Below are 21,024 nucleotides of genomic sequence, written 5' to 3'. Positions count from 1 at the left end.
TTTAATGCATTCTAAGAGACCAAAGTGTACTGGTATACTCTAATAATATAATGTATGAAGACTAATATAACTGATTTCATTGTTGCATAAATAGTGCAGAGGCAGAAAATGTCCGTGGTCATTTGCAGTGAACTAAGAAGGAACCCGTTGACAATTTAGTTGCTGTTTTAAGAACTAATAAAATAGAATATTCACTTGTTTCTCTTCAATTAGTGTAAAAATGTTACTAAATGATAAATTGATAATTCTTTACCATGAAAATATATGTGTCTTTATATTTTTATCAAATGTATTTAAATTATATATAATTCAATTATGCATATAATTATACATACACTAACATTTACTATACATCTATTTTATATATATATAATTTGATAATAAGTTACATTAATCAATGTAGTCTTGTAACCAATTTAGTTTCCTTCTCTACTCTACTTTAACAATTAAATTCTATATCTTAGTTGATATTTCTATCCAATTTCTTCACTTTATAAAATTAGTGGCTTAGATTCCATCACTTCTGTCGTTACCCTTAGCTTTGAAATGCAGGACTAGGCATAGAACCCATATGTGTATATATAACTTAACTTTTATTACTTTTAGCCTTGTAACCTCCAAAAAAGTATTTATTCTTTCTCTAACACATCCAATATTAAGAATTAAATTACTTACACCAGCTACCTGAAACAGTATGCACAATTCTGTGTGTATAGGCGTTTTCACAGAGGAGTTTAGGGAACTTTCAATTGCATTTCAAAGAGATAAAACAGTTTAAAAAGTTACATATTCGGGCTTCCCTGGTGGCGCAGTGGTTGAGAGTCTGCCTGCTAATGCAGGGGACACGGGTTCGAGCCCTGGTCTGGGAAGATCCCACATGCCGCGGAGCGGCTGGGCCCGTGAGCCACAGCTGCTGAGCCTGCGCGTCTGGAGCCTGTGCCCCGCAACGGGAGGGGCCGCGATGGTGAAAGGCCCGCGCACCGCGATGAAGAGCGGTCCCCGCACCGCAATGAAGAGTGGCCCCCGCTTGCCGCAACTGGAGAAAGCCCTCGCACGAACCGAAGACCCAACACAGCCAAAAATAAATAAATAAATAAATAAAGTAGGGAAAAAAAAAATTATAAAAAAAAAAAAAAAAAAAAGTTACATATTCAATGCAGAAAGCTATAAGACACTGACGAAAGAAATTAAAGATGATACAAACAGATGGAGAGATATACCACGTTCTTGGATTGGAAGAATCAACATTGTGAAAATGATTATACTACCCAAAGCAATCTACAGATTCAATGCAACCCCTATCAAACTACCAATAGCATTTTTCACAGAACTAGAACAAAATATTTCACAATTTGTATGGAGACACAAAAGACCCCGAATAGCCAAAGCAATGTTGAGAAAGAAACATGGAGCTGGAGGAATCAGGCTCCCTGACTTCAGACTATACTACAAAGCTACAGTAATCAAGACAATATGGCACTGGCAGAAACATATATCAATGGAACAGGATAGAAAGCCCAGAGATAAACCCACACACATATGGTATAAGAGAGGCAAGAATATACAATGGAGAAAGGACGTCTTTTCAATAAATGGTCCTGAGAAAACTGGACAGCTACATGTAAAAGAATGAAATTAGAACACTGCCTAACATCATACACAAAAATAAACTCAAAATGGATTAAAGACCTAAATGTAAGGCCGGACACTATCAAACTCTTAGAGGAAAACATAGGCAGAACACTCTATGACATCAATCATACCAAGATCCTTTCTGACCCACCTCCTAGAGAAATGGAAGTAAAAACAAAAATAAACAACTGGGACCTAATGAAACTTAAAAGCTTTTGCACAGCAAAGGAAACCAAAAACAAGACCAAAAGACAATCCTCAGGATGGGAGAAAATATTCGCAAACAAAGCAACTGACAAAGAATTAATCTCCAAAATATACAGGCAGCTCAGGCAGCTCAATATCAAAAAAAACAAACAACCCAATCCAAAAATGGGCAGAAGATCCAAATAGACATTTCTCCAGAGAAGATATAAAGATTGCCAACAAACACATAAAAGGATGCTCAACATCACTAATCATTAGAGAAATACAAATCAAAACTACAATGAGGTATCACCTCACACCGGTCAGAGTGGCCATCATCAAAAAATCTACAAACAATAAATGCTGGAGAGGGTGTGCAAAAAAGGGAACACTCTTGCACTGCTGGTGGGAATGTAAATTGATACAGCCACTATGGAGAAGAGTATAGAGGTTCCTTACAAAACTAAAAATAGGAGATTAACCAAGATGGCGGAGTAGAAGGACGTGCTCTCACTCCCTCTTGCAAGAGCACTAGAATTACAACTGGCTGCTGGACAATCATCGACAGGAAGACACTGGACTTCACCAAGGAGGATACCCCATGTCCAAGGACAGAGGAGAAGCCACAGTGACACGGTAGGAGGGGCGCAATCAGAGTAAAATCAAATCCCATAACTGCTGGGGGTGTGACTCACAGACTGGCGAACACTTATACCACAGAAGTCCACCCAATGGAGTGAAGGTTCTGAGCCCCACGTCAGGCTTCCCAACCTGGGGGTCCGGCAACGGGAGGAGGAATTCCTGGAGAAGCAGACTTTGAAGCCTAGTGGGAATTGATTGCAGGACTTCGACAGGACTGGGAGAAACAGAGACCCCACTCTTCGAGGGTGCACATGGAATAGTGTGTGCATCGGGACCCGGGGGAAGGAGCAGTGACCCTGGGGGAGACTGAACCAGACCTACCTGCTAGTGTTGGAGGGTCTCCTACAGAGGCGGGGGCTGGCTCTGTTTCACCATGGGGACAAGGACACTGGCAGCGGAGGTTCTGGTAAGTACTCCTGGGCGTGATCCCTCCCAGAGTCCGCCATTAGCCCCACCAAAGAGCCCAGGTAGGCTCCAGTGCTGGGTTGCCTCAGGCAAAACAACCAACAGGGACGGAACCCAGCCCCACCCATCAACAGTCAAGTGGATTAAAGTTTTATGGAGCTCTGACCACCACAGCAACAGTCAGCTCTACCCACCACCAGAGCCTCCCATCAAGCCTCTTAGATATCCTCAACCACCAGAGGGCAGACAGCAGTAGCAAGAAAAACTACAATCCTGCAGCCTGTGGAACAAAAACCACATTTACAGAAAGATAGACAAGATGAAAAGGCAGAGGGCTATGTACCAGATGAAGGAACAAGAAAAAACCCCAGAAAAACAACTAAATGAAGTGGAGATAGGCAACCTTCCAGAAAAAGAATTCAGAATAATGATAGTGAAGATGATCCAGGACCTCAGAATAAGAATGGAGGCAAAAATTGAGAAGATGCAAGAAATGATTAACAAAGACCTGGAAGAATTAAAGAACAAACAAACAGAGATGACCAATACAATAACTGAAATGAAAACTACACTAGAAGGAATCAATAGCAGAATAACTGAGGCAGAAGAACGGATAAGTGACCTGGAGGACAGAATGGTGGAATTCACTGCTGCGGAACAGACTAAAGAAAAAAGAATGAAAAGAAATGAAGACAGCCTAAGAGACCTCTGGGACAACATTGAACGCAACAACGTTCGCATTATAGGGGTCCCAGAAGGAGAAGAGAGAGAGAAAGGACCAGAGAAAATATTTGAAGAGATTATAGTCGAAAACTTCCCTAACATGGGAAAGGAAACAGCCACCCAAGTCCAGGAAATGCACAGAGTCCCATACAGGATAAACCCAAGGAGAAACACGCCAAGACACATAGTAATCAAAGTGGCAAAAATTAAAGACAAAGAAAAATTATTGAAAGCAGCAAGGGAAAAACGACAAATAACATACAAGGGAACTCCCATAAGGTCACAGCTGATTTCTCATTAGAAACTCTACAAGCCAGAAGGGAGTGGCATGATATACTTAAAGTGATGAAAGGGAAGAACCTACAACCAAGATTACTCTACCCGTCAAGGATCTCATTTAGATTTGATGGAGAAATCAAAAGCTTTACAGACAAGCAAAAGCTAAGAGAATTCAGCATCACCAAACCAGCTCTACAGCAAATGCTAAAGGAACTTCTCTAAGTGGGAAACACAGAGAAGAAAAGGACATACAAAAACAAACCCAAAACAATTAAGAAAATGGTCATAGGAACATACATATCGATAATTACCTTAAATGTGAAAGGATTAAATGCTCCAACCAAAAGACACAGGCTTGCTGAATGGATACAAAAACAAGACCCATATATATGCTGCCTACAAGAGACCCACTTCAGACCTAGCGACACATACAGACTGAAAGTGAGGGGATGGAAAAAGATATTCCATGCAAATGGAAATCAAAAGAAAGCTGGAGTAGCTATACTCATATCAGATAAAATAGACTTTAAAATAAAGACTGCTACAAGAGACAAGGAAGGACACTACATAATGCTTAAGGGATCAATCCAAGAAGAAGATATAACAATTATAAATATATATGCACCCAACATAGGAGCACCACAATACATAAGGCAACTGCTAACAGCTATAAAAGAGGAAATTGACAGTAACACAATAATAGTGGGGGACTTTAACACCTCACTTACACCAATGGACAGATCATCCAGAAAGAAAATTAATAAGGAAACACAAACTTTAAATGACACAATAGACCAGATAGATTTAATTGATATTTATAGGACATTCCATCCAAAATCAGCAGATTACCTGTTCTTCTCAAGTGCGCACGGAACATTCTCCAGGATAGATCACATCTTGGTTCACAAATCAAGCCTCAGTAAATTTAAGAAAATTGAAATCATATCAAGCATCTTTTCTGACCACAACGCTATGAGATTAGAAATGAATTACAGGGGAAAAAAACGTAAAAAAACACAAACACATGGAGGCTAAACAATACGTTACTAAATAACCAAGAGATCACTGAAGAAATCAAAGAGGAAATCAAAAAATACCTAGAGACAAATGACAATGAAAACACGATGACCCAAAACCTATGGGATGCAGCAAAAGCAGTTCTAAGAGGGAAGTTTATAGCTATACAAGCCTACCTCAAGAAACAAGAAAAATCTCTAGTAAACAATCTAACCTTACACCTAAAGAAACTCGAGAAAGAAGAACAAACAAAACCCAAAGTTAGCAGAAGGAAAGAAATCATAAAGATCAGAGCAGAAATAAATTAAAGAGAAACAAAGAAAACAATAGCAAAGATCAATGAAACTAAAAGCTGGTTCTTTGAGAAGATAAACAAAATTGATAAACCCTTAACAAGATTCATCAAGAAAAAGAGGGAGAGGACTCAAATCAATAAAATTAAAAATGAAAAAGGAGAAGTTACAATGGACACCACAGAAATACAAAGCATCCTAAGAGACTACTACAAGCAACTCTATGCCAATAAAATGGACAACCACAAAGAAATGGACAAATTCTTAGAAAGGTATAACCTTCCAAGACTGAACCAGGAAGAAACAGAAAATATGAACAGACCAATCACAAGTAATGAAATTGAAACTGTGATTAAAAATCTTCCAACAAACAAAAGTCCAGGACCAGATGGCTTCACAGGTGAATTCTATCAAACATTTAGAGAAGAGCTAACACCCATTCTTCTCAAACTCTTCCAAAAAATTGCAGAGGAAGGAACACTCCCAAACTCATTCTATGAGGCCACCATCATCCTGATACCAAAACCAGACAAAGACACTACAAAAAAAGAAAATTACAGACCAATATCACTGATGAATATAGATGCAAATATCCTCAAACAGCAAACAGAATCCAACAACACATTAAAAGGATCATACACCACGATCAAGTGGGATTTATCCCAGGGATACAAGGATTCTTCAATATACGCAAATCAATCAATGTGATACACCATATTAACAAATTGAAGAATAAAAACCATATGATCATCTCAATAGATGCAGGAAAAGCTTTTGATAAAATTCAACACCCATTTATGATAAAAAACTCTCCAGAAAGTGGGCATAGAGGGAACCTACCTCAACATAATAAAGACCATATATGACAAACCCACAGCAAACATCATTCTCAACGGTGAAAAACTGAAAGCATTTCCTCTAAGATCAGGAACGAGACAAGGATGCCCACTCTCACCACTATTATTCAACATAGTTGTGGAAGTCCTAGCCACGGCAATCAGAGAAGAAAAAGAAATAAAAGGAATACAAATTGGAAAAGAAGAAGTAAAACTGTCACTGTTTGCAGATGACATGATACTATACATAGAGAATCCTAAAACTGCCACCAGAAAACTGCTAGAGCTAATCAATGAATTTGGTAAAGTTGCAGGATACAAAATTAATGCACAGAAATCTCTTGCATTCCTATACACTAATGATGAAAAATCTGAAAGAGAAATTATGGAAACACTCCCATTTACCATTGCAACAAAAAGAATAAAATACCTAGGAATAAACCTACCTAGGGAGACAAAAGACCTGTATGCAGAAAACTATAAGACACTGATGAAAGAAATTAAAGATGATACCAACAGATGGAGAGATATACCATGTTCTTGGATTGGAAGAATCAACATTGTGAAAATGACTATACTACCCAAAGCAATCTACAGATTCAATGCAATCCCTATCAAATTACCAATGGCATTTTTTACAGAACTAGACCAAATCATCTTAAAATATGTATGGAGACACAAAAGACCCCGAATAGCCAAAGCAGTCTTGAGGGAAAAAAACGGAGGTGGAGGAATCAGACTCCCTGACTTCAGACTATACTACAAAGCTACAGTAATCAAGACAATATGGTACTGGCACAAAAACAGAAACATAGATCAATGGAACAGGATAGAAAGCCCAGAGGTAAACCCATGCACCTATGGTCAACTAATCTATGATAAAGGAGGCAAAGATATACAATGGAGAAAAGACAGTCTCTTCAATAAGTGGTGCTGGGAAAACTGGACAGCTACATGTAAAAGAATGAAATTAGAATACTCCCTAACACCATACACAAAAAGAAACTCAAAATGGATTAGAGACCTAAATGTAACACTGGACACTATAAAACTCTTAGAGGAAAACATAGGAAGAACACTCTTTGACATAAATCACAGCAAGATCTTTTTTGGTCCACCTCCTAGAGTAATGGAAATAAAAACAAAAATAAACAAATGGGACCTAATGAAACTTCAAAGCTTTTGCACAGCAAAGGAAACCATAAATAAGACGAAAAGACAACCCTCAGAATGGGAGAAAATATTTGCAAACAAATCAACGGACAAAGAATTAATCTCCAAAATATATAAACAGCTCATTCAACTCAATATTAAAGAAACAAACACCCCAATCCAAAAATGGGCAGAAGACCTAAATAGACATTTCTCCAAAGAAGACATACAGACGGCCACGAAGCACATGAAAAGATGCTCAACATCACTAATTATTAGAGAAATGCAAATCAAAACTACAATGAGGTATCACCTCACACCAGTTAGAATGGGCATCATCAGAAAATCTACAAACAACAAATGCTGGAGAGGGTGTGGAGAAAAGGGAACCCTCTTGCACTGTTGGTGGGAATGTAAATTGATACAGCCACTATGAAGAACAATATGGAGGTTCCTTAAAAAACTAAAAACAGAATTACCACATGACCCAGCAATCCCACTACTGGGCATATACCCAGAGAAAATCGTAATTCAAAAAGACACATGCACCCGAATGTTCATTGCAGCACTATTTACAATAGCCAGGTCATGGAAGCAACCTAAATGCCCATCGACAGACGAATGGATAAAGAAGTTGTGGTACATATATACAATGGAATATTACTCAGCCATAAAAAGGAACGAAATTGAGTCATTTGTTGAGACGTGGATGGATCTAGAGACTGTCATACAGAGTGAAGTAAGTCAGAAAGAGAAAAACAAATATCGTATATTAACACATGTATGTGGAACCTAGAAAAATGGTACAGATGAACCGGGTTGCAGGGCAGAAATTGAGACACAGATGTAGAGAACAAACGTATGGACACCAAGGGGGGAAAGTGGTGGTGGGGTGGTGGTGTGATGAATTGGGAGATTGGGATTGAAATGTATAAAGTGATGTGTATAAAATTGATGACTGATTAAAAAAAAAAAAAAAACTAAAAATAGAACTACCATATGACCCAGCAATCCCACTACTGGGCATATACCCTGAGAAAACCAGAATTCAAAAAGAGTCATGTACCACAATGTTCATTGAAGCTCTATTTACAATAGCCAGGACATGGAAGCAACCTAAGTGTCCATCAGCAGATGAATGGATAAAGAAGATGTGGCACATATATACAATGGAATACTACTCAGCCATAAAAAGAAATGAAATTGAGTTATTTGTAGTAAGGTGGATAGACCTAGAGTCTGTCATACAGAGTGAAGTAAGTCAGAAAGAGAAAAACAAATACCATATGCTAACACATATATATGGAATCTAAAAAAAAAAATGGTAATGAAGAACCTAGGGGCAGGACAGGAATAAAGACGCAGACATAGAGAATGGACTTGAGGACACGGGGAGGGGGAAGGGGAAGCTGGGACGAAGTGAGAGAGTGGCATGGATATATATACACTACCAAAAGTAAAATAGATAGCTAGTGGGAAGCAGCCGCATAGCACAGGGAGATCAGGTCGGTGCTTTGTGACCACCTAGAGGGGTGGGATAGGGAGGATGGGAGGGAGATGCAAGAGGGAGGAGATATGGAGATATATGTATATATATAGCTGATTCACTTTGTTATACAGCAGAAACTAACACACCATTGTAAAACAATTATACTCCAATAAAGATGTTAAAATATATATATATGAGACAGAAGATGCAATTAGAGGAAATTGGCTCTGGGCATAGAAATATTTGCAACTTAAATTTAGGCATAATGGGTCAGTTTGCTGGAATCACATACTAGAAAAAGATCAGGAGATCACAAGCCAGGAAATTCTGTGATGCGGCCAAACGAAAGGACGCTTTGCTCGAGTTCTGTGGGTTGTAAATAGTGTGTCGAGAGCATTCCCTGGCATTCTAGATATTCACCAGAAAAAAGTGTTCTGTGATTCTGTGCAGGCACATAGAGCTGGGGTGGGGGTGGGGGGGTGGGGCGGGGGTGGAGAGTGTGGTTATGCGGTTCTGGGAAGATAGTGTAGGAGTTGGCTGGAAGAGGTTTTAAATAGACATTTTATGAGAAGGGAGAGTGAAAAGTCTATTCATATTATGTTTTTAAATCAGCAATAAAAGAAATTAATCATAAAAGTGTTACAGGGCTTCCCTGGTGGCGCAGTGGTTGAGAATCTGCCTGCCAATGCAGGGGACACGGGTTCGAGCCCTGGTCTGGGAAGATCCCACATGCCGCGGAGCAACTAGGCCCGTGAGCCACAACTACTGAGCCTGCGCGTCTGGAGCCTGTGCTCCGCAACAAGAGAGGCCGCAATAGTGAGAGGCCTGCGCACTGCGATGAAGAGTGGCCCCCGCTTGCCACAACTACAGAAAGCCCTCGCACAGAATCGAAGACCCAACACAGCCATAAATAAATAAATAAATAAACAAACAAACAAATAAATAAATAAATAGAAAAAGGTGCCAAATGTCTCTTCATAGCCTATTAAAAAAAAAAAAGTGTTACATATTCAAAAAGAGATTAGAATAGGATTGTCAGTAAAGAACATCCAGTTGAATTTAAATTAGAGATTAGCAACCTTTTTTTTTTTTTTAGTATAAGTACGTCCTATGCAATATTTGGAACACAGTTATGCAAAAACTGTATTTGCTGTTTATGTGAAATTCACTTTTAACTGGGTGACCTGCGCTTTCATTTGCTAATAGTGGCCACCCCAGTTTAGAATCACTGCACTAGATGCCCCTCCTTCTCCTCCTCTTTCCCCTTAATTTTTGCCTAAAATAGCAACATTTCTTTTTTTTTTGCAACGTTTCTTTATATTTCCAATCAATCTCTCAGTTTCTGAGTTCCAGAAAATAACCTCAATTATTTTACAGCATTTAATCTCTCCTAATTTAACTTCTACTCTGTGCCAGACACTGTGTTTGATATTATAGATCCAAAGATAAATTAGATATACATAAGGCTGTTTTGTTCTCGAGAGGAGTTCATAATTTAGCGGTAAGAGAGATCACTCAGGAGAAACAATTCCTTATGAAATAATGTAATAGGACGATGTGGGAGCAGAGAAGAGATGGCCCGACTCCTAGTGGGGCTTCACACAGCATGCAGCACCCATGCGCCTTGAACGAGACTGTATTCCACCATTACGGAAATTCACATGATGAAACAGAGAATAAAGCACATTACAGGGGCTACAGAAATTCTCATTCATTGGTTTAACTCTAAAACACAAAAGTATACAAGGTTTTCTTAGTAATGCCTTTGAGAATTTTAGATTAGGCTTAAGATACTGTGTCAAGCTTCAGACAAACTTCTTTAACATATAGGATTACATACTATAAAGACTGATAGAGATGCACTTGAGAGCCCTCAGTAGCACTCCTTAGAACACAACCGCACTTAAAGTGACGCCTAATACATAATCTGTGTATCCACGAACATCCTTACTGTGTAGAGAAAGATAAGCTTTTTTCCTGTTTTTAACAATTGTTTCTTATGCAACGTCTGTTTTTTAGCGAAGTGAAAAGCCCTTGGGAGCTGAAAATCAGTCCCTCTCTCTCTCTCTCTCTCTCACACTCACACACACACACACACACACACACACACACACACGGCCCCCTCACAAAATAAGCTGTGACTGCCGTGGGGGGATGCAGGATTGCAGCAAGCACCCACAGGACGATGTCATTAAGTGTGTACCTTCCCCGATGTTGGCAGTGATAAACTTTATGAATACCAGCTTACGGACATCTTTTCTTCAAAGAAGAAATAAATCCACTGCCCACAGCTTTGAAATCAGGCAACTGGATTTTTGCTGAGTACTGACTACTGCAACTTCTTGAAGTATATTATAGTGCAAGGATAGGATGCTGTTACAAGTTAAATTATGTTCCCCCCAAATTCATAGGTTGAAGTCCTAAATCCCCCAGTAATTCAGAATGTGACCTCATTTGGAAATAGAGTCACTGAAGGTATCATTCATTAAGTTAAGATGAGGTCAGACTAGAATAGGGTGGGCCCCTAATCCAATATGACTGGCATCTTTATAAAAAGGGTAAATTTGGACACAGAGATATGCACAAAGACAGAAGATCCTGTGAAGATGAAGACAGAGATCTGGAGACGCTACAGAAGCCAAGGAATGCCACAAGTTACCAGCAAACCACAAGAAACCAGATGAGAGACGTGAACAGATTGTCCTTCACAGCAATCAGAAGGAACCAGTCTTGCCAACACTTGGATCTCAGACTTCCAGCCTCCACAACTGTGAAACAATAAATTTCTGTTGTTTAAGCTAGCCTGTGTGTGGTACTTTGTTAGACAGCCCTACAAAACTAATCGAGATGCTTTTCCCTCTCCCATCCCCAGTTTGCGTGATTCCCATGGTAGGTAAGGAAACACCAAAACTTCTCATCACACACTTAAAAAGAAGGCCTGCTAGAATTGAAGAATCATTTTTCACAACAAGTTTGTCTGGTTCTAGTCTACCCTCCAAACAAATTTCTGCCAAATTAAATGTTATTTTAGTACTCAGAGCTGTATATAATCGGTTAAGTTAGGTTTATGAAATATCAACATCTAACACTGTGGTTTTAATGCAGAAACAAAAGTTATACCTAGAGAAAGAGTTATTATACTTGGTATTTTTCGTTATTATTAAAGCAAACATACTGAACTCTTTCTATGTTCCAGGCACAGAGCTGAGGTCCTTGCAGAGATTATCTTATTAACACCTCACCACAAATGTGAAATACCGTGACCTTTATTTTACTTAAGATTAGCTGGGGCCTGAAGATGTGCAATAACTTGATAAAAAGAGAAAAAAGAAAAAAAAAAGTCACATAGCTAACTAGCAGAGCCGGTGCTCAAACCCAGCAAGTTTGGCTCCAGGGTCAACACGTTTTACCACCATTTAATTCTGCTTTGGATCTGTATGTTGTAAAAAAATATATGATTTAATTAAAACTGACAGTGTGCAATAATTGAAAACATGTAGAGTATGTCCTTTATAAAGGAAGGGCAGTTCACATTGATTCTAATTAACATTTTATAGAAAGACTGTACGCGGTCCTGCCATTCTTGGCTTTGAGCCTCCACCCACAACAAACCAAAGGACAAGCTTCTACCAGCTTTTGGTGACTCTGCAACTGAATCTCAACATGAGCATCCAGGGAACCAAGGGAAGAGGGACAGGACAGTGTGATTTCAAATCCCAAACACACCTCCTCAATAACAATCACGAATCTAAGCGACCCACTATTCCTACTTTATCACGCTATGCGCTGTACCCATAGGAAAACTTCCAAGAAGACAGCTTACCTTTGGCAGAATTCTTCACATTCTTAAAGACCTCTTTTCGGGTTACACATTGTCCTCTTGAAATCATCCACTACCCAGAGCCCCTCTTGCCGGACCAGCTCTAGGTAAATTCTTACATCAGTGACTCTTGCTCTCCTCTGTAAGGTATTTGTGATTAGTACTTCCACCTGTGTTCCCATCCTTAACGATGGAAAGCTGAAGCTATCTATTGAAGCTTTAGTGCCTCCAGGTTCTAACAATTAATGGGCTTTCAACTACCCCTTAAGACTACCTGTTCTGTCTACCTAAAACCTGGAAACCATATTGAAGCTACTCTCTTCTGACTTTATTAATCCTAAGCGGCATTTAGGAATTTTATTTACACTAACCATAAACTTTTTGGTATCCTAAGAAAACATGCAGAGTAAAGCAACACACCCCAAAAGAGCAAGTTATGTAGTTTGATTTGCTTTCATGCCTATATTTGGCAAATAACTTGTATAAATCACACAGGAGTCTTAGACAATCATGTTTCTTGGGTCAGCCATGTTAATACCACTCTAAAACCTTTGTAAAAATTATGTGGTAGTTTGTTTCAAAACTTTCAAGCCCTAAAATATAATAATTAGTCATCTTTCTGTATCCATTGTGTATTAGAGTCTTTCCAAAGAAGGGCAATCTCAGAGGCAAGCCCTTCAGGGGAACACTTTATGTGATGTGATCATCCTGAAATTCTTGTTCTCTGGGGGAGCTTCTTTAAAAAGCAATGGCACTGTGCTATACACCTGAAACTAACATGATACTGTAAATCAATTACACTTCAATAAAAAAGGGTATGCAAAAACAATAAAATAAAACTGAAAAAAAAAGCAATGGCAGCTGCTTCAAGGAACACCGCTCCACTACAAATTCATTCTCCAGATTTTATAAGCTTATTGTTAAGTAGCGAGAGCAACCTTTTCAGGGAGAACTCGAAGGTCAAGGGTCAGCCAAACGTCTGTCAGTTAAAATAGGACTTCTGGTCATTTAAAAAGACAAAGCACTGGGAGCAGAGTATCCTTTTCTTGCTATCATCCTCTCCACCAATGACGATCTCTTTCTCTCTCAGCTAATGTGGACCATCACACCTGTTGCTACCATGGCAGAACAGGAGGTGATTGATTGGTTTATTTCATCCCTTCCACTAGATCATTGCTCTGAAGAATTCACAAATGCACCCCCATGTCCAAAGCTGACGGTATTTTTTAGCCTTCGTTTGACCCCATTACTGCAAAAAGTTTTCTCTAACAGAACATGAAAGCAATCCTTATGGGCTGTGACAAATGTCCACACCCTTTGGAATCTGATCAGACCATCTTGGCATGGGGCAGCTCAAACAAACCCGGGCTGCATAGCGTCAGCAGCCTTCACTTAGGAGCTGGAGGAACAGGATACCAGCCTGTATCCGCCTCCTTACAGGTGGGTGTTGGCTCATTTTAGGCAGATGGTGGGTTTACAAGTCTAATGTATTATATATTTCTCAATAGACAAATATTTGCACTGGACCAGAATGAATAAGAAAACATTTCTCAGCTTAGTTTCCAAAGTATATCCGAAGTTTTAGGACACCTCAGCATTTAAACTGCTGTAGGAGGTAGGGGAATGAACCATGGGTCCTATCGTTCCTTTCTCCCCAATCAATAAAGGAAGAGGATGGAAGGCAGACGTGTAGTGAGGTCTGTTGGGGATTTACTAGATTTCTCCCATTTGGAGAGCCCCTTGATGTGTAAGTACATGCATACTTTAGCTCTAATAAAAGGGTACAAGTCAGGTTCCCAACTTGAGCCAGAAAGTGTGGCCTATCTAGTCTTCTTTCTCTAGTAATTTATGTTGTTTCTTTCCACAGTATGATGTGGTCATTTTTTATTGTAAATGTGAACCACACTGGTGAAGAAGTTTAAGTAAATGTTCAACAGGTTTAACAGAATATGAGTTTCACATTACACCTTTAGAGCACAAGTATACATACCCGTCCCTCCCCTGTAGGCCTGTTTTTTCGCTTTTGTTTTTTCTATACTTACTGAAAAGGTGGGAGATTGGTAATTAATTTGGCTTCCCTGCTGAACTTGAACGAGCTGCCCCACTGCAGGGGGAAGGAGACAGATGGATTTCAATGGGATAATGACATTATGGAAAACACATAACCTTCTCCAAAGCAGCAACCAAAGAAAAGCGAGTTGGCCATTGGAATGAAAATTAATTTCATAAATGCAGTAAATGTTTTAGGTCCTCTAAAATGTGGTATTTTGACTTTTGAAAATGAGTCACAGTAGGAAAACTTCTTTAAATGACTATTCCCCCCAAAAGCAAAATAGTTTGACCCATAAACTTTCTCATCCAGGGTAACTGGAAAATTAGATTTAAGAAAGAAGATAATTTGATTCATCTGATTTTCACCACAGGAGAAAGCAATCCGAGTGAGATAGAACTTCCAAAGGACTTCTTGTATTTCCTTCCAGAAGGAAGGTCCAGAGAAATGCAGTAATTGAGTTTTCTAGTCATGCAAGAGTGGCCTGACATGGCTTGGACTAGGACCACAGATGAGTATCTGGGGGAGATTTAGTGAAAATATTAGGGAAAGACAGTTTCACTCTCGCTCTCGCTCTCGCAAATTTAAGACAATTAGAGGGGGAAAAAAAGGAACTTAAGAGAAGTGAGTTATGACATGAATATCCATTTACGTTCTTTGAGAAGTGCAAGTAAAAACTGGAATCATTTTAAATTATTTTTGTTGGATGGAGCCTATAAGGCCTGAGAGTTACTTGAGTTAGAATCATTACTTTGATCAAATATTCTGCTTAATTATGATTCATGATCCATGAAATATCTTCAAAGCATAGATTTGAGAACACATCTGTCTTAAATAAATAATAAAATTAATCTTTGATTATTTAGAGCTTTCTAGTATCTCCGATTTTCATCACATTCAAAGAGACAGACATTTCCCTCTCTCCCTATTATTCAAAAATCTCAGGAGGATTCCAGACTGCTGATGCCTCTCTTGAAATATTTCCCTACTTCTGTTATTTTAACTCTCCATACTGTAGGTTTCCTACCTGCCTTCCTGGCCAATCTTCCCTAACGTCCTCCCCAAATCTCTGATCAACCTCCAAACTTGGAAAGCACTAGGGCTCCACCCTAGTCCTTCCTTTACTTCTTACCTATCATCTCTCCATAAGTTACCTCATCTATTTATTTAAAACCTACTGATAAACTGATGACTCACAAATCTTCTTTCCAGTCCTGATTTCTCCGCTCGGTGCCAGACTCCGTGTTAGTAAATGCCACCATCTTAATGGTTCAACCCAAAACCTTCCCATGACTTTGGAAAACTCACCCATGATTATTCCTATTTCCCACTACCCACAGCTAACCCTTCAACAAGTCCTTTTGACTGTACCACCGAAATATATTTCTTTGCATATGACCTTTCCTCTACCTCCAATGTCACCCTCTAGACTTATTCACTATAACATTTCACATAGACTACGGCAGTTGCTTCTTAACTGTTCTTCTTGCTCCAGTTTTTCCTTTGTAAGCCAATAAATCTTCTTTATTATTTAACCTAGAATGACGCTTTAAAAAAATGGAACAAGGGCAAACCACTCCTTGGCATAAACCCACTTAATGGTTTCCCAGTGGACTATGTCTCTGCATGTTCAGATAAGAAAACCCAGTTCAGGGGCTTCCCTGGTGGCGCAGTGGTTGAGAGTCTGCCTGCCAATGCAGGGGACACGGGTTCGAGCCCTGGTCTGGGAAGATCCCACATGCCGCGGAGCAGCTAGGCCCGTGAGCCACAATTACTGAGCCTGCGCGTCTGGAGCCTGTGCTCCGCAAGAAGAGAGGCCGGGATAATGAGAGGCCCGCGCACTGTGATGAAGAGTGGCCCCCGCTCGCCGCAACTAGAGAAAGCCCTCGCACAGAAATGAAGACCCAACACAGCCATAAATAAATAAATAAATAAATTTTTTAAATTAAAAAAAAAAAAAGATTCAAAAAAAAAGAGCAGCTTACCACGTGTGTTGTTTAAAAAGAAAAAGAAAAAAAGAAAACCCAGTTCAAATTGACTTAAATGATAAAGGGAATTCATTGACTCACATAAGGAAGATCCAGAAATAGAGCATCTAAAAAAGGTCATCAAAGTCCCATTTTCTGCTTTCTTCTGCCATCCACAGTGTTGAATTTCTCCCAATAATAGTTCACAAAATGTCTATCAGACACAATCAGGATAACAAATTTTTCTGTTCATGTCCAAAAGGAGGGAACAAGTGTCCCATGGTTTGCCCTAATTTCATGTCTTGGGTCACAGGCCCACCACGACAAAAATGACTATGAACAGAGGATTGGAATATGCTGATTGGCCTAAGCCAACTAGGACCCATTCATGGTGCTGCAGATGGGATCAGCTTCTCACTGAAGAATATGGGCAATGCATGAAGATAGATAAGAGTCAGAAAATCAGAAAAACGGAAGAAGGATGTCTTAGTTCAGGCTGCTGTAACAGAATATTATAGGCTGAGTGACTTAAACAACAATCATTTATTTCTCACAGCTCTGGAGGCTAGAAGTGTGAGATCAGGGTGCCAGCCTGTTTGGGTTTTTGGTGAAGGCTCTCTTCTTGGTCTACAGAGAGCTGTCCTCTCCTTGTATTCTCACATGTTAGAGAGAGAGAGAGACAGACAGACAGACAGACAAATAAAGCACTCTCTTGGTCTCTTCTTTTAAGGGTACTAACCCACTCATGAGGGCTCCACCCTCATGACCTAATTACCTTCCAGAGGCTCCACCTCCTAATATTATCTCATTTTGGGAGTTAAGATTTCAACATACGGATTTTGGGGGAATATCAACATTTAGTCCACAACAAGGGGAAAATGAAAGTTAGGTAGGCAACCAACAATGTCCATGGTTCATGGCCCGTAAGGTGTTACTGATTCATTTCCTTTCTCCCAGCCTTCTATCCAACAGTCTTGTACCAGTCTTCTTCTTGCTCACTGTGTCCATGTACTCTGGCACTTTTATTGCCCTTCTCCTGCCAAGAAGCTCTTTCCCATCTCAGATTATTTGCACTCACTGCTCCTACCTAAAATAGTCTTTGCCAGGCAGCTTTTCAATTGGTTCCTTTTTGTTCCTCTGATCTTAACTCAGAGCACTGCCTCTTCTGCTGTGGGCTGTTTAATAAACCATGGCAGTTATACACACCCCCTTTCTAACCATGTGACCTTAGATGTCACTACATCTCTGAGGGATTTCATCACATTGAGTATAATGACCTAAAAGTCCATTTTACCTTTAATTACTACAATTTATACATTATTAATTGAAATAGAGGTTTCATTTAATTTAAAAATAATTAGCTATTTGCTATTTTCCCCTTTGAAACAAAAAGAAATTCTCAGAGGAGCATAAAGGAAACCAATCTTGAAACTTTGCTTCCTCAGCAGTCAAGAAATTCTATTATTCAAGCAACAACCCCACTAAAAGAAGGAATATAAACTAACAAATCTGGAGTTATTGAGGCAGGGATCATATCTGCAATGGCCATAGTGGATGCAATAGTCCTGATTACAGGCAGCTGTTTTGTCAACCTGGTCAGTGAAATGCCTTCTTTTGAAAACACTGTCTATAAGAATCCCAACTCGTACTGTATTGTAGTCATTACTTCCATGAATATGAAGATCTTAGACTGGTTTATTGTAGTGTATAAAATCACTAAGTTAAGTCTTTAGGAACATGACTGATCTCTGAAAATTAGATACGGTGGAGGAATACAAGAACCAATAACATTATAGCCCATTTACTACTACAATGACTTAAAAACTACAAATTGATATAAAATCTTGCAAACCTGCTGTGATAGATTAGAAAAGCTAACTTTATGATAATTGACTTATAAAAAATAAATTTTACAAGAGAAATGTCAGGATAAAACTATGTACTGGAGCCCTTTGATGCAAGAGATGCCTTTATTTGCAGAAAAGGGCAGTAATTGGCAACACCATCAGGTGCCCCAATAAATTTCACTGGGTTTTGGCTGTGTTCCTATGAAACCTCGTTCCAGCAGAGACCCTATTAAATATTGACTACCTAGTGTCTATCTGTGATGACAGTTCTCTGGGTAAAAATACGTGTATTTGCAAGACAATACTGGGAGGCTAATGCTGGTCTCATTTCAAAGCCTCCTGGATTTTTGACAGTCTTTGACTATTCAGTTTAACACTACTGCATCAATCATTTAGAAGGATTCTTGAGTTATCTGTCATTTCCTCATATGTGTATGCCATTGTTGCAACAACAGTGTTTGCCAGATTCCACCATCTAATAGGTTGAAAATGTAAAATATGTGCATTTTACCAAAACAAGACAGTCTATTGTAAGATCATTATTTTATGTATAACACTAAAAATGATTTAAAGTGTTGCCAATTCAACTATGACACATGATCAACTGTAAAAGGCATTCCCATTTTTGAGCTATTAAAATGTTGAAAAATGTGCATCTGAGAATAGAAGAAATATGTTTGTAAAGGACAGAATGTAATGTTAATCTTGATTTCTAAGGTTAGATTTACTAATTCACAGTTTCCTGGATCCCAGCAACTTGTTAAGTTACTAAAAGAAAAAGTAACTTCTTATATTTTCTTTAAAGTTCAAAAGGAAATAGTTTTAAATGAATAAAATATTTTTGGTGTATTTGGAATCTAATATTTTCAATCTATGTACCTAAAACATAAACTGAGCTCTCTGACCTAGAATTATATATTACTGCTTTCACTTGCCTCTGCACTTTTGGATGTAAAATGAGAGGTTTGGAGCCAACAATCAATAGATGTTTGACCTTTGGGTTTTTTCATTTGTAAATTCAGATAACAATAATGGCGGTTCTCTTATAGTATAGTTGGTATTGTTGTAGTATTCTCTTATAGCATTTAAATAAGATGCATAAAGTGCTTGGAATCAATGGTGCATACGGTGCTTTGTGACCGCCTTGGGGGGTGGGATGGGGAGGGTGGGAGGGAGGGATATGCGGGAGGGAGGAGATATGGGAACGTGTGTATATGTGTAGCTGATTCACTTTGTTATAAAGCAGAAACTAACACACCATTGTGAAGCAATTATACTTCAATAAAGATGTTTAAAAATAAATAAATAAAAAAAATAAAAAATAAAAAAATGGTGCATAGCACAGAGCAAATTATCATTTCACATCTACTCAAAATATACAGGTAAGTAACAGAATTAACTTCTATTGACATTCCATGGGAAGGGGGAGTAGGAAAGGGAAGGAAAGTGTTCTAGATATTGTTGCTAATTTTATAAAGCATCTCAAAACTTACTATCTTAAAAGAACTATTTTTTATTACTTGCACTGATTCTGTGGGTCAGAACTTCATGCAGAGCACAGATCTATGATGTTGGGGCCTCGGCTGGGGAGACTTGAAGGTAGGGGAGAGTAACTCAACAGCCAAGGGCTGTAATAATCATCTTAAGGTGTCTTCACTCCTGTGTCTAGAAGTTGATGCTGGGACCTCAGCTGGACTGTCAGTCAGAAAATGTGTATGTGTATTCTCCTTGTGGTCTACCAATGTGGGATAGTTCGGGCACCCTCAAAGCATGGTGGCTGGGTTCCAAGGGCAAGCATATCCAGAGACCAGGCAGAATTTGTATTGCTTTTATGACCTGGCTTTGGAAGTCACATAACATTACACAGTACCACCAGTGTGACAAAGAGGAAGCACAGAGCCCACATTTTAATGAGAGGAGTGTCAAAGTCACATTGAAAGAAGAGCATGTGGAGTGGGAGATGTTGTAAACTGTTTAGAAAATACAATCTTCTAGAGAGCGAGAGAGAGTAAAAGAGAGACAGAGAAACTTTTAAGACAACCTGAAGGATGAATACCTCTTATGGCAATAGCTGTGCAGCAAAACATTTTGGAGAGGCACTTAATTTTGAAGTGTCAAATAGCCATTGCCTAAATACAGAAACTCATTGAGAACTGTCAAAAGTTTATTAGGCCCATGTACTTCGAAAGAGAGCAGACTATAACAAAAATTGTCCAAGGTGCTTCTCAAACTGAGAAGAGCAAAGATAATGGAAAAATGAAGTTGTTGTTAGCTATATAGATACTCAGGTCCCATCATAAACTAGGTAAAGGGAGAAATTCAGTACAGTTAGCATGTACCTAGAAAAGGGAGTGAGCAAAAACAGCTCTATTCATAAAAATTCTGTTGGGTTTTAAGATTAAACTGTAGAATTCTTATGATTTAAAAAATAGTGGCCTTTTATAATGCATGTATGTACAAAGTACTCTGCTAGAATATTTACTTAATATCTGAACTTTGCAACATTATGAGATTAGTATAATTGCCCCCCTTTTACAGGTAAGAAAGCTGAGGCTCAGAGAGACTGAATAATTTGACCTATTCTACCTGATCCCTAACTCTGGGCATTTTCAACTACTATACAATGCTTTTGATTTGTTTATAAAATTAACTTCTTGAGGACATTAAATTAAAAGCACCAATCAGA

Source organism: Balaenoptera acutorostrata, chromosome 7, assembly GCF_949987535.1.
Source record: "Balaenoptera acutorostrata chromosome 7, mBalAcu1.1, whole genome shotgun sequence".
Lineage (NCBI taxonomy): Eukaryota > Metazoa > Chordata > Mammalia > Artiodactyla > Balaenopteridae > Balaenoptera > Balaenoptera acutorostrata.
Note: the sequence above shows the minus strand (reverse complement) of the source record.